The 6,374-nt window shown below is 51.4% G+C and overlaps 1 protein-coding gene across 1 annotated transcript in view; it reads left to right on the top strand.

Annotated features, from left to right (window-relative positions):
- The first annotated feature begins 703 nt into the window (after window positions 1-703).
- The window catches only part of LOC123355778 (antigen WC1.1-like), a 76,084-nt gene continuing 70,413 nt past the window's right edge, over window positions 704-6,374 (top strand). Inside the window, exon 1 of the mRNA XM_044998471.1 lies at window positions 704-760. The gene's annotated coding sequence lies outside the window, so the exon portion shown is untranslated. The remainder of the gene's footprint in view (window positions 761-6,374) is intronic.

Below are 6,374 nucleotides of genomic sequence, written 5' to 3'. Positions count from 1 at the left end.
ATGGCTGCATACGGGCTGGTACCGGTAGCCGCTTTTTAAGAGTACGTCGTACCGGCCCACTTTCACCCGTGACCCAAGTTCTATTAGTAGAAGAACCGTCAATATTTCAGATGCTGCTGAGTAATTCTTCTATAAAGCTGATCTGAGTGACACAACCTGGTTCTAGTGAGTTGTCCTTGTCTACAATTGAGCATGTCCAATACTGGGAGTTTGTCTTGTAACGATCACCTTTGGCACAAGGGATTTCTTTCCTAGTTTATAAAATAACCTGCCTCTAATGTCTCCCAATTCATGTTCAATATGATATAGAATCTATTGGGGCGAGAAACAGCACGAATACAGTTTGTACAGAACTTTTCCTTCCAGCTCCAGAGATTGGGGGTTACCCGAAGATCTGAGGCTGTGGTAAACCTGACGTCAGGAAGGGGCTCATCACTCATATATGGTGATGTTGGTTGCTTTTGAGTTTTATTGGCTGTTTTAGCTGCATAAAGTCACAGATAAAACCACTGATAATAACTAAAAAGGCAGGTGGGTTTGCTATTGGTTCCTTCGTGCAGCTGATGCCAGCCTCTGAATCTATATATTTCCCTTCCACAGCTTTGTTGTCACTTGTCAGACACAGAGGAGCCCTGGCAGGTGCTTAGGTGCAGCCAGTGCAGTGAGAGAGAGGGGACATTGCAAGTCAGTCTGGCAATGAAGGGACATCTCTCCACTCTGGTGCTGTGGCTTCTTCTCCTCACAATTCAGGACATAGCAGGTAAGTCTCCTCTGTGTTTCACCAGGGGAGCTGGGTTAACTGGACTGATACTGATAAGAACAGATACAACTTTAGATAATGCGCTACACTATGGTAACTTTTACAGTCAGCTTTTTATAATCAGTGCCTGGCTCGAAGGTTGTTACTTTTCCTTTTGGGATTGGACCTTGCCAGTGTTATTGAGGCTTTTGTTACCTTGAGATTGGATTATTCAAATGACCCTAATGTGGGGCTGCATCTTAGAACCATTCAGAGAATGAAGCTGGTGCAAATGGCAGCGACTCACTGAGCAGAGCATCTCACTGGGAGCATGTTAGAGCCATGCTGCAGGGTCTGCACTGGCTGCCCAGCTCTGGGTGGAGGTTAAGGTGTCGGTTAGGATTTATAAAGTCCTTAATGGCCTGGGACCGGCCTCCCTGAGGGATCATGTCTGTTCCCATGCCGTATGGCCAGAGCCGTGGTTAGTAGCGACTCCTGAGCAGGTTCCCCCTTTTTATAAAGGAGAGGGGTGGCTGGCAGGGTGCTCTCCGCTAGGCCTCCAGGATTCTGAAACTTGTCTTGTTTTGGCCAAAATAGCCCAAATTACATGACTGTTTGGGCACACTGCAAAAGACACTTTTTTGAAGGGTGGGGGTTGGGAAGGACCCACGGAGTGCGCACATAATGAGAAATGGGTGGGAAGGAATTTCTGTAGGTGTCTGGCTGGCTGAGTTCCTGTTGAAATGGTCACTTCATGCTGCAGGGATTTGAGTGTGTTATCAAAATCGTCCGGGTGCCAACATTCTTGGCTGGGCATCGCTTTAGTATTTTAAATCCCAATAAATATATCAGTAATTTGGGATTCAACAGAAATGTCTGTTTGGTCCAGAATCCAACAGATCCCAGGGCCAATTCCTGGCTCCTCACCCCCCAATTCACTCACTGAAGCCAGTAGAAGTTCTGTAATTTTAATGTGAGCAGGATTTATCCAAATAAATCCAGAGTTGATTCCTCCCAGAGAAGGGGTGTGTGCATGTGTTGGGGTGCAGTGTACAATAACCTGTGTCCATGGGGGTACCAGAAACTTTGCCAGCAGGAAGATTTATCCTGCGGGAGCCCTGCCTCCCTCCCCCGGGATTTCTGCTGGAGCAGAGAAGCTTTGAATTGTAGTTGGAGACTAGAGAAGCCCGACCAGCACAGGCTGCATGGCAGACAGGGCCGGCTCCAGACCCCAGCGCGCCAAGCGCGCGCTTGGGGCGGCGTCCCGCTGGAGCGCGGCAGGCAGCTCCCGTGGGCCTCCTGCAGGCATGCCTGCGGAGGGTCCGCTAGTCCCGCGGCTCCGGTGGAGCATCCGCAGGCATGCGTCTGCCTGAGGTCCACTGGAGACGCGGGACCGGTGACTGCCAGAGCGCCCCCCGTGGCGTGCCGCCCTGCTTGGGGCAGCGGAAATCCTAGAGCCACCCCTGATGGCAGAGGTGCTGTATCAGGGCCTTTTACAGCCACATTGATTCCATTTCCTCAAGACCGCCCCTGCCCAGTGTCAGGGCTGCTCTCATTCCTCCAGCACAGAGGGGGCTGCAGGCTCCTTGCCATACAGTGTCCCAGCTGCAGGCAGACTTAACAGCAATGGGGGTGAGGTGGGGGGGAGAGACCATGGGATACAGCAGCATGTGCTGTTGCATCTTAAGGAGTGAATCTGGCCCAAATATTCCAAAACTAATTAAAAATAGGATAAAAATTGAATGTGGGTCCCAGATATGATTCAAATAATACAGTGATTGGAACGTGCTGGGCTGGTGTTAGCTTCATGATAATGATCCATGTGACTGGCAGGGCAGTGAACTGCTCAGCAGTAGCTGGTTCATGAGAACCCGATGTGCTTCTGCACCAGCCTGAGAAACTGATCCTGAAGTTGATAATCAGAAATGTCAGTCTAAGTCAGAGGTCAGCAACCTTTCAGAAGTGGTGTGCCAAGTTCACTGTAATTTAAGGTTCCGCGTTCCAGTAAAACATTTTAATGTTTTTAGAAGGTCTCTCTCTATAAATCTATATTATATAAATACACTATTGTTGTATGTAAAGTAAACAAGATTTTTTAAATATTTAAGAAACTCCATTTAAAATAAAATTAAAATGCAGATCTTATCAGTTTAGTGTGATCCTTGCCCTCGCTTTTCCTTGCTGAGTTTTCCAATGTGGGCTACAGCAGGGCGTGACTGAAGAGCGCTGGGTCGAGGCCAGGAGCAGAGCCCTGGGCTGGCTGCCGGTACCCTAGGCTGGCAGTGGGCTGAGCAGGGCCGGCAACCGGAACCCCAGACCAGCAGCGGGATGAGCCACTCAGCCCACCTCCAGCTCCACTCAGTCTGCTGCTGGTCTGGGGTTCCAGCAGGGGTGAAAGTAACTTAAATTTCTTACAGGTACCGTCATATTGCAGCCCCCCTTTGGGGGGAGGCACTCGGGGCTGAGGATGTCTGGTTGTGTGGGGGAGCACTCAGGGCAGGGGGTGGGGATGCAGGGGGTTCAGGGCAGGGGGTGGGGATGTGGATGATGCAGGAGTCAAGGCTGGGAGCATGGAGGGTGCAGGAGTCAGGGCTAGGTGGCATGAGGGGCTCAGGGCAAGGGATAGGGGTGTGTGTGTAGGGGGGGAGTCCTGGGGGGGGCAGGGGTTTGGGGCTGGCTTGGGACAGTCCCAGTTGCAGCTGGGTTACCTGGATGGGTCCGTGCCCCAAGCTGTTCCTGTTCCTGCCAAGGGAGCTGTGGGTCAGCTGTGTGGGGGGAACTGCATCTGCAGGCAAATGGGAGGTGGTGGCAGAAGACCCCCTGGCCTGCTGATCCCTTCCTCTTCCCCCCCAGGGGCTGCAGCTGTGCACGCCGCAGGGACGGCATGTGCCTGCACTGACCTGGTATCCAGGCACAGTGGCGAGAGAGGGGCAGCAGGATAGGCTGAGAGGCGGACACCTCCACCGCGCCTCCCACTGGCCTCTTTCACTTGCCTGACTGCGTGCTGCTTAGTCCCATGCATGGGGCCACCAGCGCCAGCCTGCTGGAGAGTTCCGGCAGCCAGCAGGACCCCAGCTGGGAGCACGCCATGCGCTGTGCCTCCAGCCACAGCAGAGCGCCCCAGCATCGTCTGGCTCCGGGCGTACACGCTCCGCCTTACTTTCACTTCTAGGTTTCGGTTGCTGGCCCCTTGCCAGCTGGGGCCCTAGCGGCCAGGACCCCAGCTGGCAAGGGGCCGGCAGCCAGAAACCCAGAGCAGTGGCAGGCTGACCACGGCTGGCAGACAGAAACCCAGAGCAGTGGCGGGCTGAGTGGAGCTGGTGGCCAGAAACCCAGAGCAGCTCAGCCCGCTGCCAGTCTGGAGTTCCATCTGCCGACTCCTGCCAGCCGGGATTCCAGCCGCTGGCCCCGCTCAGCCCGATGCCCCCGGGGTTCCATCCAGCCAAGCCAGCAGGGGGCTGAATGGGACCTCGGCGTACCATTAAAAATCAGCACGCATGCCACTTTTGGCACGCATGCCGTAGGTTGCCGATCCCTGATCTAAATTATTGTCTTAGAGAAAAACCTGCCCTAATGTATATTTCACAGCTCAGTAGCTGTGGTGAGTAGGGGGCTGGTACACAGAAAACCAAACTGATAAAACCAAACCGTCTAGCTGGTTACTTGGAGTTTATATTTCAGATGCCCAAGAAGTTCAAATATAGTGTGCTGGGATTAGAGCCCATGACACAGCTATATATCACCAAAAAGCAGGGAATTTGATGGTGACTTCTGGTGATCAGACTGACATTGCAGGGGATGGACAATTATTATCACATGAGGGATAAATTACTGCACGATTGTGAGATGTCATACAGTGATGCCAAACACATGTTCAGCTCAGTGTATTTTTGTTGGATTTATGAGCAAATGTTTATATCCCCTGAATATTTCTTATTTTCTATTGGAAATTTGACTGCTTCACATGATGCAGACACAGTGATGTGGGGGAACATAAAATATTCTGCAGTTATTTGTGGGATAGTGTCATATAGTGATGCCAGGCACATGCTCAGCTCTGTGTTTTTTGTTGGGTTGATGCGGAAATGTGCATCATTCCTTTGATATTTTTTATTTCCTATTGGAAATTTGAGTTTGTTTCAAATGACACAGGCACAGTGATGCAGGGGAGTTTACAATATAGGGGATATCACCATGTAACTACATTTCCCTTTCCCTCAGTGCCCCAATTCTCCTCCCTGAGCCCTGAGTAGACACCAGGTCAGTCTTTGCCAGAAGATCGTGTTTCACAATTATTATTGACCTCTTTATATTGTGCAGGAAAACAAATTTGTAAAATGATGTGGGGTCCAGGCAAACAAATGAGAAAATATCAGGGGTGGGCCAAAGTTGCAGGTTTCACTCCCGACCCAGATCTGAACTTCCCCAACGTTCATAATGCTGGGTGGGGTCATTATTCCAAGTTGAGCCACAGAAGTGAAGCCAGCATATGATAGGTGCAGTATGTAAATGTGATTGTTGTCCTGAAAGGTGCTGATGGCTGCCATCTTGGAATCTTTGGTCCTAAGACAATCACAGACCTCATGAAAGTCAATGGCAGGATGAGAACTCTCTTTTAGGCTCAACAGACGGAGCAATCAAAATCCTCTATGGAGTAAAAACATCTGCAGATAGTAGGGGCTACTGCCAAAGGCACTGGGCATGTGTTCAAGGCAGAGCTACGCCTGGGGTTCCACTGTTGCCAATGCAGGGGCCAGGATACTGGCATCAGACTGTGTCTGCTGGAGAGAGAAGTCAGTAGAAGGAGTTGTGACCAGGATCTTGGAAGAAGAAAAGAAACAAAGCCAGCTGGAGCTCACTGGAGGGGCAGGCTGGGGATTTCTGAACAAGGAAACTGCCGGCTGTTCTTAGTTTCTACTGTGTGCAGGGAAACAGAACTGTGTGTGCACTTAGCTAGAGCAATGTTACAGCCTTGGGTCCTGCCATAACTGAACATCACTGAGTTAACTCCACTGAAAAAAAGCCCCTTTTTTCTTAGTGCAGACCATGGGTTGCCTGTGGGACTGCACTGAAGTGAGCTGTACCTGAATAAATGCCCCTGTGGATTGCACCAAAGTGGCGTTTTATATTTGCTTGGCATTAAAGGAGCGGCATGGTCTGACCATGTACTGGTGTGAACTGCGCTCTTCTCTGAGCTCCATGGATGCTCCATAAATGTGCTGTCCCCGGCTCAGCCATCCACTGCTGCAACCAGCCTGTTCCAGGAGTCACAGTGGAACTCTGCATGTAGCCGTAACTCATGGGCATTGTAATGATGCCCGTACTTGCTCCCAGTCTCAGGGACAGTCCTGGCTCTTCACACCCTGTCCTAGGGGCCAGTTCTCCCAGCCAATATCCCAGGACTGTGTGGCAGGCAGTGGCCGCTCCTCACATTCCCCGTGAACTGCCTCTCTCCCAGCGGCAGCTTTGCCTCTCCACAACCCCCAGAGATACAAACAGCTGTAGAGACAACTGGGGGCAGGGTTGGAACTCAGAGTTACTGGGGGGAAAGTAGCTTGCAGGGAGTGGGGGCAGAGTCTATTGCTCATCTGGGGAAGGAGCAGCCTGTACATGCAGGGCAGAGAGGTCAGGCAGA

The sequence above is a fragment of the Mauremys mutica genome, chromosome 1 (assembly GCF_020497125.1).
Source record: "Mauremys mutica isolate MM-2020 ecotype Southern chromosome 1, ASM2049712v1, whole genome shotgun sequence".
Lineage (NCBI taxonomy): Eukaryota > Metazoa > Chordata > Testudines > Geoemydidae > Mauremys > Mauremys mutica.
The sequence above is the reverse complement of the archived record's forward strand: the minus strand, read 5'-3'. Positions and strand labels throughout refer to the sequence as shown.